The sequence below is a fragment of the Hetaerina americana genome, unplaced genomic scaffold (assembly GCF_022747635.1).
Source record: "Hetaerina americana unplaced genomic scaffold, ioHetAmer1.1.p SCAF_221, whole genome shotgun sequence".
Taxonomy (NCBI): Eukaryota; Metazoa; Arthropoda; class Insecta; order Odonata; family Calopterygidae; genus Hetaerina; species Hetaerina americana.
The window spans coordinates 254065-273859 of NW_027286788.1; the positions used below are offsets into that span (position 1 = coordinate 254065).

At 34.3% G+C, this 19795-nt stretch overlaps 1 long non-coding RNA gene across 1 annotated transcript; it reads left to right on the forward strand.

Moving 5' to 3' along the window:
* The first annotated feature begins 5130 nt into the window (after positions 1 to 5130).
* Positions 5131 to 5996, forward strand: LOC139689362 (uncharacterized). Its single transcript, XR_011701313.1, has 3 exons — positions 5131 to 5244; positions 5326 to 5624; positions 5900 to 5996. It is a non-coding gene; the product is annotated as an uncharacterized lncRNA (long non-coding RNA).
* The last annotated feature ends 13799 nt before the right edge of the window (positions 5997 to 19795 follow it).

Below are 19795 nucleotides of genomic sequence, written 5' to 3' on the forward strand. Positions count from 1 at the left end.
CCTTTCGATTTAAAATCTCTCTAAGTTTTTCGTCCAGAGCTATTTCATTGTTTTCTCCAGAAATGAAATAATGATCAGGCTCGGACGGCTTAGTAATTTTTCCTCCTTTGCGGCGTGTTGACTTGAGTTGATGGTCAACGGCGGGGTGTGATAATACATTATATTCGCTACTTTCGGCTACTGCGTCTAAGTATGAATCTAATACTTTACGGTAATAATGCCATTTTTGCGAATCGTTCAAATCAATCCGCTTAAGAATTCCTTGCATTTGTTTATCCAACTCTGTCATTTCGTTCTTAATATTCCGCCCCTTTTCATGTGTGGTGGTGGTGGTGGTGGTGGTGGCGGTGGCGGCGGCGGCGGGGTCCACTAACACGAACTTTTTGAAACTCATTATTTTTTTATCAAACTAGCTATTCCGCCGCTGATTAGTGGGAGTATTGCACCAAGAAGAGCTGACAAAAATCCTCCTTGTTGACTAAGTAAAACGCGTTTTCTTTTCAGGGGTGCTCTATAGCAACCTATCTCTCTGATCGCTTTTTTGTATCTGAGCAATTTTTTTCTCAACCTCGGACTAATCTTACAATTACCGTTTAATACGTTTCGGCAACATTCGCTCAAAGATTTAATGACATCCGAACCTGCCGTCTTAATGATGGATCTTCTCTTCGTAGCCGAGGCCTTCTTTATCTTTTTTAAAATGTTAACATTTCGCTTTAATCTGGCTAATTTCATTTTCTTCATCTTGGGTTAACTTTGAAGGCGGTTTAGTAAATTTGGTGGGACGAAAATTTCACCGATTTCGTCGGGAAATATGTTCGTTCTGAACCTCAAGCAGTCGTCCGTTTCTTGAGCAAAGTCAAGTAACAAGTAAGTGAATGGCTTCGAAGTCGCCTCCCTATATACCTCGGTGAGCGCTGCGGGATTTTCAGGATAAACCTGGCAGGCCAAATGTCTAAATTGCGACCGATCACGGAGATTTCTAAAACATACAATGTATTTTGCGTTTAGTGAAATGGTACGTGAAAAACGCGACTGATAAAAAACATTCTGGCTAATAAGAATTACGGAGATATTTGAATGATGCGAATCTTTCGTAAAAAGTTCGCTTACTCTGTTGTCACTGAAGGAGTCATGCATCAAGTCATCTATGATGTACAGAGTTGGTACCTTCTTAGGATTTGCAAAGCTTTCGGGAAGACTGAATAAGAACTGAACCTTATAAGTCTCGATTGCATTAGGTACACTTCCGTAGCTACAGCACCATATGATTTTATCTATCTTCCCATCCACCATTGACGTTAAATTTCTGAGAAACTTTAAGACAAATTCTGTTTTTCCGCTGCTCGAAGGGCCGGCCACCACACACGTAAAAGGATGCTTCCACTTGATCATGATCGAAAACAACGCGCGAGATGCGAATAGAAAAATGAACACTCCTCTCTTCAGTTTGTGCTTTTATCTTCATATTTCGAGCATGTCATGCATACGCGTCGCGAGCACCTTCAACTCTTTCGCGATCTTTGTTAACACTGGTGAATAATTCTTGGGGCATGCTATTCCGAATAGTCCTAGGTTATTTTTACCTGCTCTCACTAGAGTGTTGTTGAACTCACTGTACTCATAGACGTTATCGTCGCGAAAAAAGTACAAGATTCCATTAGTGTATCTAAACACAGAATCGATGTCTGATGGTATTTGCGGAAACATCTTTTGATAGCGATATTGAGTTTTAGGTCTAAAGTGGCATTCATCCATTTCAATGATAAAATCTTTACTGTGAAATATCAACGTCATCCCTGTATATGTGTTCACAGCTGCTTGAATATTAGCATTACGCGGCAGTCCTACGGATGACGCAGCCAAAGGGTAACCCTCTACCAATTGCATACTCGGGTATTGAATCATATAAATCATTTCCTTAATGAAAATTACAATTTCCCCGCTCGGTCTTTGATAAATTGCCGTAATATTTTTACCCGGAAGAAAGGGAAGCCAATCGGTAATCCGTTGGGGGCCAAATATAACCGAATTGACCGCATTTTCCATATCCATGAACCAAAAATACTGGCCGTGAAATATGTATAACAAGTGATTTAGTATAAGATATTTATCTATTTTTTTTAATTCGCACAACATGGGAGGGGGGTCATTTCTTTCTCGCCCCATATTCCCATCCTCCACCTCGCCTCCACCACTCCCCCCTCCTTCGTTTTCTTTCTTTTCTGCAGGTCTGCCATAAATGTACTGTATCGCTTGAATGTCATCTTCGTGTAAGGCTATTCTATAATCGGATGCGTTGTATATTGCGTACATGATAGCATTTTTATAATTGGAGTGCGCGATTCCCAAAGCATGACCAATTTCGTGGATAAGTGTTGCGAGAAGGCTGTATTTTAGTTCGGCCCTATCAAATCCTAAATACCAATCCTCGTCCTGGTCAATGTGAATTTCTACTAGCTCGCCGTTAGCCCTCGGATAATCTGCGTGGGCTAATTGACCGCCATTTCCATCAAAACTCATGGCGCAGAAACCCGGACCAACATTTTTATGAATAAGGGCAGCATTTCTGATAATGATATCGGGTGTTCTAGAATTTTGCTCGAATGTAACATTCGTTACCTCGGCCCATGTCTCGAATGCTTTCTTTGCCAATGCAATGTAGGTTTCATTTACGAAGATGTAATGCCAATTGATAACATTCTTACGCCACTTGTACGGGGTTATTGAGAATGCAAAATCATCCGCTACGCCACACCGGGGGTTTTTCATAAAATCCACAGTCTCTTCATCCATCCGCCCACCCGCATCGCTGATATTATAATATTCTTGAAACCTTCTTAGTGATTCTGTTATTTCCGCCGGTTTTACGTTGGCAAGTCCATTCTCGCTCACATTCAGGTAGCCATATTGTTGCAGATAACTCGATATGCAATACGTGCGGTTGTTGTCTGGTATGATACCGGAAATGCTCAACCCCAGCTCGGTGAGAAACAAGACCAAAAATATTAATCTCATGATTATGCTCAAAAGCTTCGCGAATCCCGCGATGTTTCATTTACCAATTGCGAATAGTGACTGAGTACGACTCGGAAAAACGTTATTTATATATTAAATCCACCCATTGGAACCGATGTTAACAATTGGCAACTCACGTATCGGAAAACGCATTTAAGACCCCCCCCCCCCCCAAAGGGGTGTATCTATTTATTCGGAGTTCTAACCCTTCAACCATTGATAAAATCCATCCACTCCCTTTCGCGCTATGCTCACTTTTTTCTTTTAATAGTTTTGAATACAATAAATCTAATATCTCATCGACATCGTCGGCCTGAAACACTCTAACGTTCTTAGTTTTGAAACATCGATCATCGAATTGCTCATCTTTAACAAATCGGCATTTTAAAATTACATTAATTTTCAATGGATTACTTCGAAGTTGTTCGGTTATTTTATCCCTGATTGTGCTTTTGATTGCTCCCAAAAATGTTACAACATCGGATATTTCTTCGATTCTACTCACCCAATATGTTTTCAATCGATTCTGCGCAGCCGACTGTAGTTCGATTAATGGTCGATTTTCACCGCCAAATTGTCGTAATTCATGCCTTCGGTGCACATCGGAGTTTTGGTGGCTTTGCAAATTTTGATAATATGTGTAGCACACGTCACAAAGTTGTTGCTCCATTGCTTCACAAACACCCCCAATACTCCCGGGACGTGGAATGCTAGCAAACGACTGATGGGGGGCGAAGCGGAAACTATATATATTTTAGTTCGGCTTCGCACTACTTACCGCAGCACAAGACGGGAGGAGTCGGAAAGGAAAACATTTTTCCGTGGACAGACAGCGGCGGGAGCGCAGAGCCGGAAACCACGAGGGAGATAAGATATGGAGAGCGAGGACTCCTCTCGCTTGGGGGGATGTACGCGTTTAAGAAGGCTAAAATTTTAGCATTGCAGTTTTTATTTTTTTCTAGAAAAATTTTATTATAACGCATAGGCCTATGTATTATTATTGCATGATGCACACTGGGTTTTTTTAAGGGTGGTCATTTTTCGAGACCACATTATTTACTATATATCGGTTTTTTCGATTTTATATATATATGTATGCTTTTTTTATTTATCATGAGGTAGGAATCACATTATTCAATATTCATTATGGGGAAGGTGGCATGGATTCGTAACATAGTAAATTATTTTTTCTTTGCTGTAACTTTCGACATTTATTTCCTGCTAATGTCTCGAAATTATTACTGAAATTTGGATTGTAATATAATTTACATTCGGACATTAGTTTGCTAGGTTTTTCATTAATTCGAATTAAGTTTAGGTATAACTGCTTCACAAATTTATGTTTAATGCAACAGTTCGCGTCGGTATCTTCAACAATTTCATTCATTCGATTCTTTAACCAAATTTCGTTTAGCTTCGAATTATATTTTTGCCCAGTTATTTCTCTGCGTGAAACAAATTTTATTATGTTAATTTGTTCCATTTATGCAACAGCGCAAGTGAACACAAGCTTATCCTTCCACCTCTAGCATTGGAATGCCGCGACCGCGCTACTTTCTTTTGCTTTCCTTATTCTCGCCTCCAGGCTATCCTTCCTATCCTCCTCTTTTTCTGCCCATTCTCTTAGCCGTTCGGTCCGTATATGGTTAACGCATACCAACGGAAGTCTAGCGTCAAGACAAAGTCATCTTAACTTCACTTTGTCCCACCATTTTCGTTGATTCAATTTATAACCAAATGTTTCCCTATCGTAAAGATCGAACACAATTTGGGGGGCGTCCATTTCTTTCGCGTCAATGCTATGAAATGAATTGCTAGCGCTCGTCCGCTTGGAAAAACAAATTCGCTTTGTCATCACGTTTCCGTCGAGTAATGTCATTACGTTTCCGTCGAGGGAGAGAGAGAGAGACCTTCCCGCTTGGTAAAAAATATTTTCGTTACGTTTTAAAAAAATATTTTTCTTCTGTAACGAACCTTAAACTAGACACATTGGCAATATTTTCCATATAATCCATCCGGTTCTCTCATGAAAACATCCGCTCTTTTCCGCGTATATATCCAGAGGGTGTCGCCCTGAACGCCATTCGAAGTAAATCAAGACAAGGGAAAGGTAAGATGACGTGCCTTAGAAAATTATTACTTATTATTCATATTTCTTTCATTAATTTTTATCTTCCTCCTTCGAACAGGTCACGCCGATTTTTAAAAAAATCCCCCAATTGAAAGGTAAGGTATCCTTTCTCATTTTTCATTATTAATACAATTTGCCGATGTAACAATATATACTAATTACTTCATTCCTTTCAGATGGACAAGTTGAACAGCCTGTTGGTGGGAGTAAACAAAAACAGCCCCGCATTTTTAAAAAAAGAAGAATTAGACCTAAATAGAAAATATCTCATCTTGAGCATGGAAAAGGTTAATGGGAGGTACGGGGAGGGGTTGGTGGGATTGATTAAATATGAAGGAGAAGCCAAAAGGAAGATTTGGCTTCCCAAAAGATATACAACCATTTTTGAAAATGAAGGCGACATTACAACCTATAATAACAATGAGGTAAAATGGAGCCTTACCTGGGACGGAACCCGGTGTGTTATCCTCTCCTGGTATGTACTATCTTTTTACTTCAGTCTTGTATTGACCATTTCATTGATCGAGTAATTATTTGCATGGCATTTTTCTTCTTTCAATTTTGGATGTTTTTAAATCGATGTAAATTTCCAAAACAAACAGACCATATATAGTGATATATAAGTAATACTATCCTATCTACATTTCACTATCACTAGTTTCAAATTATATGTAACCTTTTCAATTCATTGATTGTAAAAGATGTTTTCTTCCTTTTTTTCTTTATTTCATTTGCGGCTTGGAATCACAGAGCGCCCCTCCCCAAAGTGACATAACTATTTTGTACATGAAAAAAGATAAAATAAAAATGAAAAAAGTGTGATAATGTGTTTTATTTCTTAATCCTGATCTCCCGTTCCAGTTTAAATAAGCATCCCTTGCGTGTTACAACAAGCATCGGAAAGGCTGGTGTTCAGTGTTGTTAAATATTCTGTTTTAATATAAATGGAATTTTATTAATTAATATCATTAATGTTTTCACCTATAGTGTTTGTTTAAATTGATCATCATTTTTGTAATGTATATTCTTTAAATTGTTTATATAAAATAAATTGGTTTTAAACAATTTTGTTCTTTTTCCTAATTCTTTTTCCTTCACCTCCAATTGTAAAATTATTTCTCTCGAAAATATGAAATACAAGCAATGATGAAAGTTAGCCTCCTTAAAGTGTTCGCATCAAGAGTTTCAGCCAAGTGCGGTTAGCAAGTTTCCTGCCTCCCCTTTCCGGTTTCCTTTTTTCCCCTCTTCCCGCGTGATACTCATCTCAAATGAACACTTGAGCATTGAGCTCACAGCCATGGATGCGAGCAGTCATATTATGGAGAGAGTCAACGACTCCATCAGGCATGCATTGTCGCGTAGGGCGAAATTAATATACTCTCCGACGAACACGTCGCACACCTGCCTCTCGCTTTTCTAGAAATGTACCGACCCAGCCAGGTGCATGTCTTGCTGTCGAGGCTGCCAAGAGGAGGCCATGGTACCGAGTTCGATTTGTGTTACCAACACTACAATAAAGGGCAGACACATATCGACGGACCACCACCATTGAAAAAGCACTGCCATGGATGCGAGAATAATATATAAGTACGCCACACTTTTAAAGTCGCAATTATACAGAATCCGCTAGTGCAAACTTATATAGAAATATTTATACATAATTAACTTTAATATAAATAAACCGACCTTTTCAGGTCGTCATTTTTTCATTCCAAACCCCCCGAAAGTCGCGGAAAGGGAGAGAGAGGGAACGTAAGAAATCCAAAAAAACATGCACAAACAAGTTCGGCGGAAAGGGAAATGGGAAGGGAAAGGGGAGGGGAAGGGGAGGGGAGGGGAGGGGATGGGAAGGGAAGGGAAGGGGGGAAACACACCGCTTGTTGCTGTCTTTTCCGCGCGCGCGCAACTGTCCTCGGACAGCCTAAAGCCTTCTACTATCTTCTGTTTTAGAGTGAATGTTTGAGGTGTATAGAAGGCATTTAGTTCATTTTTAGAAAATTTAATTTTTCACATTTTACCATGAAAAGTGCCAATACCCCCCCCTTTGGGTTCTAGGTGAAAATCTCACTCGACACAAATCAAACAAAAATGTTTCCATGGTGTGTATTGTTGTTAATTTTCATCAAATAAACAAAATAAAACCAATAATTAATCCCGAAAGACAAGAAATGAGCATAGAACATGCTTCAGCGCAAGTGTTAATGTTAATAAGAGAGCCCAAATTTCTAAAAATTTGCGAAAAACAATAATCTTCTGTTTTAGAGTGAATGTTTGAGGTGTATAGAAGGCATTTATTTCAATTTTAGAAAATTTAATTTTTCACATTTTTCCATGAAAAGTGCCAATACCCCCCCTTATGGTCCTAGGTGAAAATCTCACTCGGAACAAATCAAACAGAAATGTTTCCATGGTGTGTATTGTTGTTCATTTTCATCAAATAAACAATATAAAAGCCAGTTTTAATCCCGAAAGACAAGAAATGAGCATAGAAGATGCTTCAGCGCAAGTGTTAATGTTACTAAGAGAGCCCAAATTTCTAAAAATATTGCGAAAAACAATAATCTTCTGTTTTAGAATGAATGTTTGAGGTGTATAGAAGGCATTTATTTCATTTTTAGAAAATATAATTTTTCACATTTTTCCATGAAAAGTGCCAATACCCCCCCCTCACGGTTCTAGGTGAAAATCTCACTCGACACAAATCAAACAAAAATGTTTGCATGGTGTGTATTGTTGTTCATTTTCATCAAATAAACAATATAAAAGCCAGTTTTAATCCCGAAAGACAAGAAATGAGCATAGAAGATGCTTCAGCGCAAGTGTTAATGTTACTAAGAGAGCCCAAATTTCTAAAAATATTGCGAAAAACAATAATCTTCTAGTTTAGAGTGAATGTTTGAGGTGTATAGAAGGCATTTATTTCATTTTTAGAAAATTTAATTTTTCACATTTTTCCATGAAAAGTGCCAATACCCCCCCTTTAGGTCCTAGGTGAAAATCTCACTCGATGCAAATCAAACAGAAATGTTTCCATGGTGTGTATTGTTGTTAATTTTCATCAAATAAACAAAATAAAACCAATAATTAATCCCGAAAGACAAGAATTGAGCATAAAAGATGCTTCAGCGCAAGTGTTAATGTTACTAAGAGAGCCCAAATTTCTAAAAGTATTGCGAAAAACAACAATCTTCTGTTTTAGAGTGAATGTTTGAGGTGTATGGAAGGCATTTATTTCATTTTTAGAAAATTTAATTTTTCACATTTTTCCATGAAAAGTGCCAATACCCCCCCTTTGGGTTCTAGGTGAAAATCTCACTCGACACAAATCAAACAAAAATGTTTCCATGGTGTGTATTGTTGTTAATTTTCATAAAATAAACAAAATAAAACCAATAATTAATCCCGAAAAACAAGAAATGAGCATAAAAGATACTTCAGTGCAAGTGTTAATGTTACTAAGAATGCCCAAATTTCGAAAAATATTGCGAAAAACAACAATCTTCTGTTTTAGAGTGAATGTTTGAGGTGTATAGAAGGCATTTATTTCATTTTTAGAAAATTTAATTTTTCACATTTTTCCATGAAAAGTGACAATAACCCCCCTTTGGGTTTTAGGTGAAAACTCACTCGACACAAATCAAAGAAAAATGTTTCCATGGTGTGTATTGTTGTTATTTTTCATCAAATAAACAAAATAAAACCAATAATTAATCCCGAAAGACAAGAAATGAGCATAGAACATGCTTCAGCGCAAGTGTTAATGTTAATAAGAGAGCCCAAATTTCTAAAAATTTGCGAAAAACAATAATCTTCTGTTTTAGAGTGAATGTTTGAGGTGTATAGAAGGCATTTATTTCATTTTTAGAAAATTTAATTTTTTACATTTTTCCATGAAAAGTGCCAATCCCCCCCCTTTGGGTTCTAGGTGAAAATCTCACTCGACACAAATCAAACAAAAATGTTTCCATGGTGTGTATTGTTCTTCATTTTCATCAAATAAACAATATAAAAGCCAGTTTTAATCCCGAAAGACAAGAAATGAGCATAGAAGATGCTTTAGCGCAAGTCTTAATGTTACTAAGAGAGCCCAAATTTCTAAAAATTTGCGAAAAACAATAATCTTCTGTTTTAGAGTGAATGTTTGAGGTGTATAGAAGGCATTTATTTCATTTTTAGAAAATTTAATTTTTTTCATTTTTCCATGAAAAGTGCCAATACCCCCGCCCTTTGGGTTCTAGGTGAAAATCTCACTCGACAGAAATCAAACAAAACTGTTTCCATGGTGTGTATAGTTGTTCATTTTCATCAAATAAACAAAATAAAAGCCAGTTTTAATCCCGAAAGACAAGAAATGAGCATAAAAGATACTTCAGCGCAAGTGTTAATGTTACTAAGAATGCCCAAATTTCGAAAAATATTGCGAAAAACAACAATCTTCTGTTTTAGAGTGAATGTTTGAGGTGTATAGAAGGCATTTATTTCATTTTTAGAAAATTTAATTTTTCACATTTTTCCATGAAAAGTGCCAATACCCCCCCCTTTGGGTTCTAGGTGAAAATCTCACTCGACACAAGTCAAACAAAAATGTTTCCATGGTGTGTATTGTTGTTAATTTTCATCAAATAAACAAAATAAAACCAATAATTAATCCCGAAAGACAAGAAATGAGCATAGAAGATGCTTCAGCGCAAGTGTTAATGTTACTAAGAGAGCCCACATTTCTAAAAATTTGCGAAAAACAATAATCTTCTGTTTTGAAGTGAATGTTTGAGGTGTATAGAAGGCATTTATTTCATTTTTAGAAAATTTATTTTTTTACATTTTTCCATGAAAAGTGCCAATACCCCCCCCTTTGGGTTCTAGGTGAAAATCTCACTCGACACAAATCAAACAAAAATGTTTCCATGGTGTGTATTGTTGTTGTTCATTTTCATCAAATAAACAATATAAAAGCCAGTTTTTATCCCGAAAGACAAGAAATAAGCATAGAAGATGCTTCAGCGCAAGTGTTAATGTTACTAAGAGAGCCCAAATTTCTAAAAATATTGCGAAAAACAACAATCTTCTGTTTTAGAGTGAATGTTTGAGGTGTATAGAAGGCATTTATTTCATTTTTAGAAAATTTAATTTTTTACATTTTTCCATGAAAAGTGCCAATACCCCCCCCTTTGGGTTCAAGGTGAAAATCTCAATCGACACTAATCAAACAAAACTGTTTCCATGGTGTGTATAGTTGTTCATTTTCATCAAATAAACAAAATAAAACCAATAATTAATCCCGAAAGACAAGAAATGAGCATAGAATATGCTTCAGCGCAAGTCTTAATGTTACTAAGAGAGCCCAAATTTCTAAAAATTTGCGAAAAACAATAATCTTCTGTTTTAGAGTGAATGTTTGAGGTGTATAGAAGGCATTTATTTCATTTTTAGAAAATTTAATTTTTTACATTTTTCCATGAAAAAAGCCAATCCCCCCCCTTTGGGTTCTAGCTGAAAATCTCACTCGACACAATTCAAACAAAAATGTTTCCATGGTGTGTATTGTTGTTCATTTTCATCAAATAAACAAAATAAAAGCCAGTTTTAATCCCGAACGACAAAAAATGAGCATAAAAGATGCTTCAGCGCAAGTGTTAATGTTACTAAGAGAGCCCAAATTTCTAAAAATATTGCGAAAAACAACAATCTTCAGTTTTAGAGTGAATGTTTGAGGTGTATAGAAGGCATTTATTTCATTTTTAGAAAATTTAATTTTTCACATTTTTCCATGAAAAGTGCCAATACCCCCCCTTTGGGTTCTAGGTGAAAATTTCACTCGACCCAAATCAAACAAAAATGTTTCCATGGTGTGTATTGTTGTTAATTTTCATCAAATAAACAAAATAAAACCAATAATTAATCCCGAAAGACAAGAAATGAGCATAAACGATGCTTCAGCGCAAGTGTTAATGTAACTAAAACAGCCCAAATTTCTAAAAATATTGCGAAAAACAACAATCTTCAGTTTTAAGGTGAATGTTTAGGTGTATAGAAGGCATTAATTTCATTTTTAGAAAATTTAATTTTTCACATTTTTCCATGAAAAGTGCCAATACCCCCCCCTTTGGGTTCGAGGTGAAAATCTCACTCGACACAAATCAAACAGAAATGATTCCATGGTGTGTATTTTTGTTCATTTTCATCATATAAACAATATTAAAGCCAGTTTTAATCCAGAAAGTTAAGAAATGAGCATAAAAGATGCTTCAGGCAAGTGTTAATGTTACTAAGGGAGCATAAATTTCTTAAAATATTGCGAAAAACAACAATCTTCTGTTTTAGAGTGAATGTTTGAGGTGTATAGAAGGCATTTATTTCATTTTTGGAAATTTAATTTTTCACATTTTTCCATGAAAAGTGACAATAACCCCCCTTTGGGTTCTAGGTGAAAATCTCAATCGACACTAATCAAACAAAACTGTTTCCATGGTGTGTATTGTTGTTATTTTTCATCAAATAAACAAAATAAAACCAATAATTAATCCCGAAAGACAAGAAATGAGCATTAAAGATGCTTCAGCGCAAGTGTTAATGTTACTAAGAGAGCCCAAATTTCTAAAAATATTGCGAAAAACAATAATCTTCTTTTTTAGAGTGAATGTTTGAGGTGTATAGAAGGCATTTATTTCATTTTTAGAAAATTTAATTTTTTACATTTTTCCATGAAAAGTGCCAATACCCCCCCCCTTTGGGTTCTAGGTGAAAATCTCAATCGACACTAATCAAACAAAACTGTTTCCATGGTGTGTATAGTTGTTCATTTTCATCAAATAAACAAAATAAAACCAATAATTAATCCCGAAAGACAAGAAATGAGCATAGAATATGCTTCAGCGCAAGTCTTAATGTTACTAAGAGAGCCCAAATTTCTAAAAATTTGCGAAAAACAATAATCTTCTGTTTTAGAGTGAATGTTTGAGGTGTATAGAAGGCATTTATTTCATTTTTAGAAAATTTAATTTTTTACATTTTTCCATGAAAAAAGCCAATCCCCCCCCTTTGGGTTCTAGCTGAAAATCTCACTCGACACAATTCAAACAAAAATGTTTCCATGGTGTGTATTGTTGTTCATTTTCATCAAATAAACAAAATAAAAGCCAGTTTTAATCCCGAACGACAAAAAATGAGCATAAAAGATGCTTCAGCGCAAGTGTTAATGTTACTAAGAGAGCCCAAATTTCTAAAAATATTGCGAAAAACAACAATCTTCAGTTTTAGAGTGAATGTTTGAGGTGTATAGAAGGCATTTATTTCATTTTTAGAAAATTTAATTTTTCACATTTTTCCATGAAAAGTGCCAATACCCCCCCTTTGGGTTCTAGGTGAAAATTTCACTCGACCCAAATCAAACAAAAATGTTTCCATGGTGTGTATTGTTGTTAATTTTCATCAAATAAACAAAATAAAACCAATAATTAATCCCGAAAGACAAGAAATGAGCATAAACGATGCTTCAGCGCAAGTGTTAATGTAACTAAAACAGCCCAAATTTCTAAAAATATTGCGAAAAACAACAATCTTCAGTTTTAAGGTGAATGTTTAGGTGTATAGAAGGCATTAATTTCATTTTTAGAAAATTTAATTTTTCACATTTTTCCATGAAAAGTGCCAATACCCCCCCCTTTGGGTTCTAGGTGAAAATCTCACTCGACACAAATCAAACAAAAATGTATCCAAGGTGTGTATTGTTGTTCATTTTCATCAAATAAACAAAATAAAACCCAGAATGAATCCTGAAAGACAAGAAATGATCATAAAAGATGCTTCAGCCCAGGTGTTAATGATACTCAAAGAGCCCAAATTTCTAAAAATATTGCGAAAAACAACAATCTTCTGTTTTAGAGTGAATGTTTGAGGTGTATAGAAGGCATTTATTTCATTTTTAGAAAATTTAATTTTTCACATTTTTCCATGAAAAGTGACAATAACCCCCCTTTGGGTTTTAGGTGAAAACTCACTCGACACAAATCAAAGAAAAATGTTTCCATGGTGTGTATTGTTGTTATTTTTCATCAAATAAACAAAATAAAACCAATAATTAATCCCGAAAGACAAGAAATGAGCATTAAAGATGCTTCAGCGCAAGTGTTAATGTTACTAAGAGAGCCCAAATTTCTAAAAATATTGCGAAAAACAATAATCTTCTTTTTTAGAGTGAATGTTTGAGGTGTATAGAAGGCATTTATTTCATTTTTAGAAAATTTAATTTTTCACATTTTTCCATGAAAAGTGCCAATACCCCCCCCTTTGGGTTCTAGGTGAACTTCTCACTCGACACAAATCAAACAAAACTGTTTCCATGGTGTGTATAGTTGTACATTTTCATCAAATAAACAAAATAAAAGCCAGTTTTAATCCCGAAAGACAAGAAATGAGCATAAAAGATACTTCAGCGCAAGTGTTAATGTTACTAAGAATGCCCAAATTTCGAAAAATATTGCGAAAAACAACAATCTTCTGTTTTAGAGTGAATGTTTGAGGTGTATAGAAGACATTTATTTCATTTTTAGAAAATTTAATTTCTCACATTTTTCCATGAAAAGTGCCAATACCCCCCCCTTTGGGTTCTAGGTGAAAATCTCACTCGACACAAATCAAACAAAAATGTTTCCATGGTGTGTATTGTTGTTAATTTTCATCAAATAAACAAAATAAAACCAATAATTAATCCCGAAAGACAAGAAATGAGCATAAAAGATGCTTCAGCGCAAGTGTTAATGTTACTAAGAGAGCCCAAATTTCTAAAAATATTGCGAAAAACAACAATCTTCAGTTCTAGAGTGAATGTTTGAGGTGTATAGAAGGCATTTATTTCATTTTTAGAAAATTTAATTTTTCACATTTTTCCATGAAAAGTGCCAATACCCCCCCTTTGGGTTCTAGGTGAAAATTTCACTCGACCCAAATCAAACAAAAATGTTTCCATGGTGTGTATTGTTGTTAATTTTCATCAAATAAACAAAATAAAACCAATATTTAATCCCGAAAGACAAGAAATGAGCATAAACGATGCTTCAGCGCAAGTGTTAATGTAACTAAAACAGCCCAAATTTCTAAAAATATTGCGAAAAACAACAATCTTCAGTTTTAAGGTGAATGTTTAGGTGTATAGAAGGCATTAATTTCATTTTTAGAAAATTTAATTTTTCACATTTTTCCATGAAAAGTGCCAATACCCCCCCCTTTGGGTTCTAGGTGAAAATCTCACTCGACACAAATCAAACAGAAATGATTCCATGGTGTGTATTGTTGTTCATTTTCATCATATAAACAATATTAAAGCCAGTTTTAATCCAGAAAGTTAAGAAATGAGCATAAAAGATGCTTCAGGCAAGTGTTAATGTTACTAAGGGAGCATAAATTTCTTAAAATATTGCGAAAAACAACAATCTTCTGTTTTAGAGTGAATGTTTGAGGTGTATAGAAGGCATTTATTTCATTTTTAGAAAATTTAATTTTTCACATTTTTCCATGAAAAGTGACAATAACCCCCCTTTGGGTTTTAGGTGAAAACTCACTCGACACAAATCAAACAAAAATGTTTCCATGGTGTGTATTGTTGTTATTTTTCATCAAATAAACAAAATAAAACCAATAATTAATCCCGAAAGACAAGAAATGAGCATTAAAGATGCTTCAGCGCAAGTGTTAATGTTACTAAGAGAGCCCAAATTTCTAAAAATATTGCGAAAAACAATAATCTTCTTTTTTAGAGTGAATGTTTGAGGTGTATAGAAGGCATTTATTTCATTTTTAGAAAATTTAATTTTTTACATTTTTCCATGAAAAGTGCCAATACCCCCCCCCTTTGGGTTCTAGGTGAAAATCTCAATCGACACTAATCAAACAAAACTGTTTCCATGGTGTGTATAGTTGTTCATTTTCATCAAATAAACAAAATAAAACCAATAATTAATCCCGAAAGACAAGAAATGAGCATAGAATATGCTTCAGCGCAAGTCTTAATGTTACTAAGAGAGCCCAAATGTCTAAAAATTTGCGAAAAACAATAATCTTCTGTTTTAGAGTGAATGTTTGAGGTGTATAGAAGGCATTTATTTCATTTTTAGAAAATTTAATTTTTTACATTTTTCCATGAAAAAAGCCAATCCCCCCCCTTTGGGTTCTAGCTGAAAATCTCACTCGACACAATTCAAACAAAAATGTTTCCATGGTGTGTATTGTTGTTCATTTTCATCAAATAAACAAAATAAAAGCCAGTTTTAATCCCGAACGACAAAAAATGAGCATAAAAGATGCTTCAGCGCAAGTGTTAATGTTACTAAGAGAGCCCAAATTTCTAAAAATATTGCGAAAAACAACAATCTTCATTTTTAGAGTGAATGTTTGAGGTGTATAGAAGGCATTTATTTCATTTTTAGAAAATTTAATTTTTCACATTTTTCCATGAAAAGTGCCAATACCCCCCCTTTGGGTTCTAGGTGAAAATTTCACTCGACCCAAATCAAACAAAAATGTTTCCATGGTGTGTATTGTTGTTAATTTTCATCAAATAAACAAAATAAAACCAATAATTAATCCCGAAAGACAAGAAATGAGCATAAACGATGCTTCAGCGCAAGTGTTAATGTAACTTAAACAGCCCAAATTTCTAAAAATATTGCGAAAAACAACAATATTCAGTTTTAAGGTGAATGTTTAGGTGTATAGAAGGCATTAATTTCATTTTTAGAAAATTTAATTTTTCACATTTTTCCATGAAAAGTGCCAATACCCCCCCCTTTGGGTTCTAGGTGAAAATCTCACTCGACACAAATCAAACAGAAATGATTCCATGGTGTGTATTGTTGTTCATTTTCATCATATAAACAATATTAAAGCCAGTTTTAATCCAGAAAGTTAAGAAATGAGCATAAAAGATGCTTCAGGCAAGTGTTAATGTTACTAAGGGAGCATAAATTTCTTAAAATATTGCGAAAAACAACAATCTTCTGTTTTAGAGTGAATGTTTGAGGTGTATAGAAGGCATTTATTTCATTTTTAGAAAATTTAATTTTTCACATTTTTCCATGAAAAGTGACAATAACCCCCCTTTGGGTTTTAGGTGAAAACTCACTCGACACAAATCAAAGAAAAATGTTTCCATGGTGTGTATTGTTGTTATTTTTCATCAAATAAACAAAATAAAACCAATAATTAATCCCGAAAGACAAGAAATGAGCATAGAAGATGCTTCAGCGCAAGTGTTAATGTTACTAAGAGAGCCCAAATTTCTAAAAATCTTGCGAAAAACAATAATCTTCTTTTTTAGAGTATATGTTTGAGGTGTATAGAAGGCATTTATTTCATTTTTAGAAAATTTAATTTTTCACATTTTTCCATGAAAAGTGCCAATACCCCCCCCTTTGGGTTCTAGGTGAACTTCTCACTCGACACAAATCAAACAAAACTGTTTCCATGGTGTGTATAGTTGTACATTTTCATCAAATAAACAAAATAAAAGCCAGTTTTAATCCCGAAAGACAAGAAATGAGCATAAAAGATACTTCAGCGCAAGTGTTAATGTTACTAAGAATGCCCAAATTTCGAAAAATATTGCGAAAAACAACAATCTTCTGTTTTAGAGTGAATGTTTGAGGTGTATAGAAGGCATTTATTTCATTTTTAGAAAATTTAATTTTTCACATTTTTCCATGAAAAGTGCCAATACCCCCCCCTTTGGGTTCTAGGTGAAAATCTCACTGGACACAAATCAAACAAAACTGTTTCCATGGTGTGTATAGTTGTACATTTTCATCAAATAAATAAAATAAAAGCCTGTTTTAAACCCGAAAGGCAAGAAATGAGCATAAAAGATACTTCAGCGCAAGTGTTAATGTTGCTAAGAATGCCCAAATTTCGAAAAATATTGCGAAAAACAACAATCTTCTGTTTTAGAGTGAATGTTTTAGGTGTTTAGAAGGCATTTACATCATTTTTAGAGAATTTAATTTTTTACATTTTTCCATGAAAAGTGCCAATACCCCCCCCTTTGGGTTCTAGGTGAAAATCTCACTCGACACAAATCAAACAAAAATGTTTCCATGGTGTGTATTGTTGTTCATTTTCATCAAATAAACAAAATAAAACCAATAATTAATCCCGAAAGACAAGAAATGAGCATAAAAGATACTTCAGCGCAAGTGTTAATGTTACTAAGAGAGCCCAAATTTCGAAAAATATTGCGAAAAACAACAATCTTCCGTTTTAGAGTGAATGTTTGAGGTGTTTAGAAGGCATTTACATCATTTTTAGAGAATTTAATTTTTCACATTTTTCCATGAAAAGTGCCAATACCCCCCCCTTTGGGTTCTAGGTGAAAATCTCACTCGACACAAATCAAACAAAAATGTTTCCATGGTGTGTATTGTTGTTAATTTTCATCAAATAAACAAAATAAAACCAATAATTAATCCCGAAAGACAAGAAATGAGCATAGAAGATGCTTCAGAGCAAGTCTTAATGTTACTAAGAGAGCTCAAATTTCTAAAAATTTGCGAAAAACAATAATCTTCTGTTTTAGAGTGAATGTTTGAGGTGTATAGAAGGCATTTATTTCATTTTTAGAAAATTTTATTTTTTACATTTTTCCATGAAAAGTGCCAATCCCCCCCCTTTGGGATCTAGCTGAAAATCTCCCTCGACACAATTCAAACAAAAATGTTTCCAAGGTGTGTATTCTTGTTCTTTTTCATCAAATAAACAAAATAAAAGCCAGTTTTAATCCCGAAAGACAAGAAATGAGCATAAACGATGCTTCAGCGCAAGTGTTAATGTAACTAAAACAGCCCAAATTTCTAAAAATATTGCGAAAAACAACAATCTTCAGTTTTAAGGTGAATGTTTAGGTGTATAGAAGGCATTTATTTCATTATTAGAAAATTAAATTTTTCACATTTTTCCATGAAAAGTGCCAATACCCCCCCCTTTGGGTTTTAGGTGAAAACTCACTCGACACAATTCAAACAAAAATGTTTCCATGGTGTGTATTGTTGTTCATTTTCATCAAATAAACAAAATAAAACCAATAATTAATCCCGAAAGACAAGAAATGAGCATAAAAGATACTTCAGCGCAAGTGTTAATGTTACTAAGAGAGCCCAAATTTCTAAAAATATTGCGAAAAACAATAATCTTCTGTTTTAGAGTGAATGTTTGAGGTGTATAGAAGGCATTTATTTCATTTTTAGAAAATTTAATTTTTCACATTTTTCCATGAAAAGTGCCAATACCCCCCCCTTTGGGTTCTAGGTGAAAATCTCATTCGACACAAATCAAACAAAACTGTTTCCATGGTGTGTATAGTTGTTCATTTTCATCAAATAAACAAAATAAAAGCCAGTTTTAATCCCGAAAGACAAGAAATGAGCATAAAAGATACTTCAGCGCAAGTGTTAATGTTACTAAGAATGCCCAAAATTCGAATTATATTGCGAAAAACAACAATCTTCTGTTTTAGAGTGAATGTTTGAGGTGTATAGAAGGCATTTATTTCATTTTTAGAAAATTTAATTTTTCACATTTTTCCATGAAAAGTGCCAATACCCCCCCCTTTGGGTTCTAGGTGAAAATCTCACTCGACACAAATCAAACAAAAATGTTTCCATGGTGTGTATTGTTGTTAATTTTCATCAAATAAACAAAATAAAACCAATAATTAATCCCGAAAAACAAGAAATGAGCATAGAAGATGCTTCAGCGCAAGTATTAATGTTACTAAGAGTGCCCAAATTTCTAAAAATTTGCGAAAAACAATAATCTTCTGTTTTAGAGTGAATGTTTGAGGTGTATAGAAGGCATTTATTTCATTTTTAGAAAATTTAATTTTTTACATTTTTCCATGAAAAGTGCCAATCCCCCCCCTTTGGGTTCTAGCTGAAAATCTCTCTAGACACAATTCAAACAAAAATGTTTCCATGGTGTGTATTGTTGTTCTTTTTGATCAAATAAACAAAATAAAAGCCAGTTTTAATCCCGAAAGACAAGAAATGAGCATAAAAGATGCTTCAGCGCAAGTGTTAATGTTACTAAGAGAGCCCAAATTTCTAAAAATATTGCGAAAAACAACAATCTTCAGTTTTAGAGTGAATGTTTGAGGTGTATAGAAGGCATTTATTTCATTTTTAGAAAATTTAATTTTTCACATTTTTCCATGAAAAGTTCCAATACCCCCCCTTTGGGTTCTAGGTGAAAATTTCACTCGACTCAAATCAAACAAAAATGTTTCCATGGTGTGTATTGTTGTTAATTTTCATCAAATAAACAAAATAAAACCAATAATTAATCCCGAAAGACAAGAAATGAGCATAAACGATGCTTCAGCGCAAGTGTTAATGTAACTAAAACAGCCCAAATTTCTAAAAATATTGCGAAAAACAACCATCTTCAGTTTTAAGGTAAATGTTTAGGTGTATAGAAGGCATTTATTTCATTATTAGAAAATTTAATTTTTCACATTTTTCCATGAAAAGTGCCAATACCCCCCCCTTTGGGTTCTAGGTGAAAATCTCACTGGACACAAATCAAACAAAACTGTTTCCATGGTGTGTATAGTTGTACATTTTCATCAAATAACCAAAATAAAAGCCTGTTTTAAACCCGAAAGGC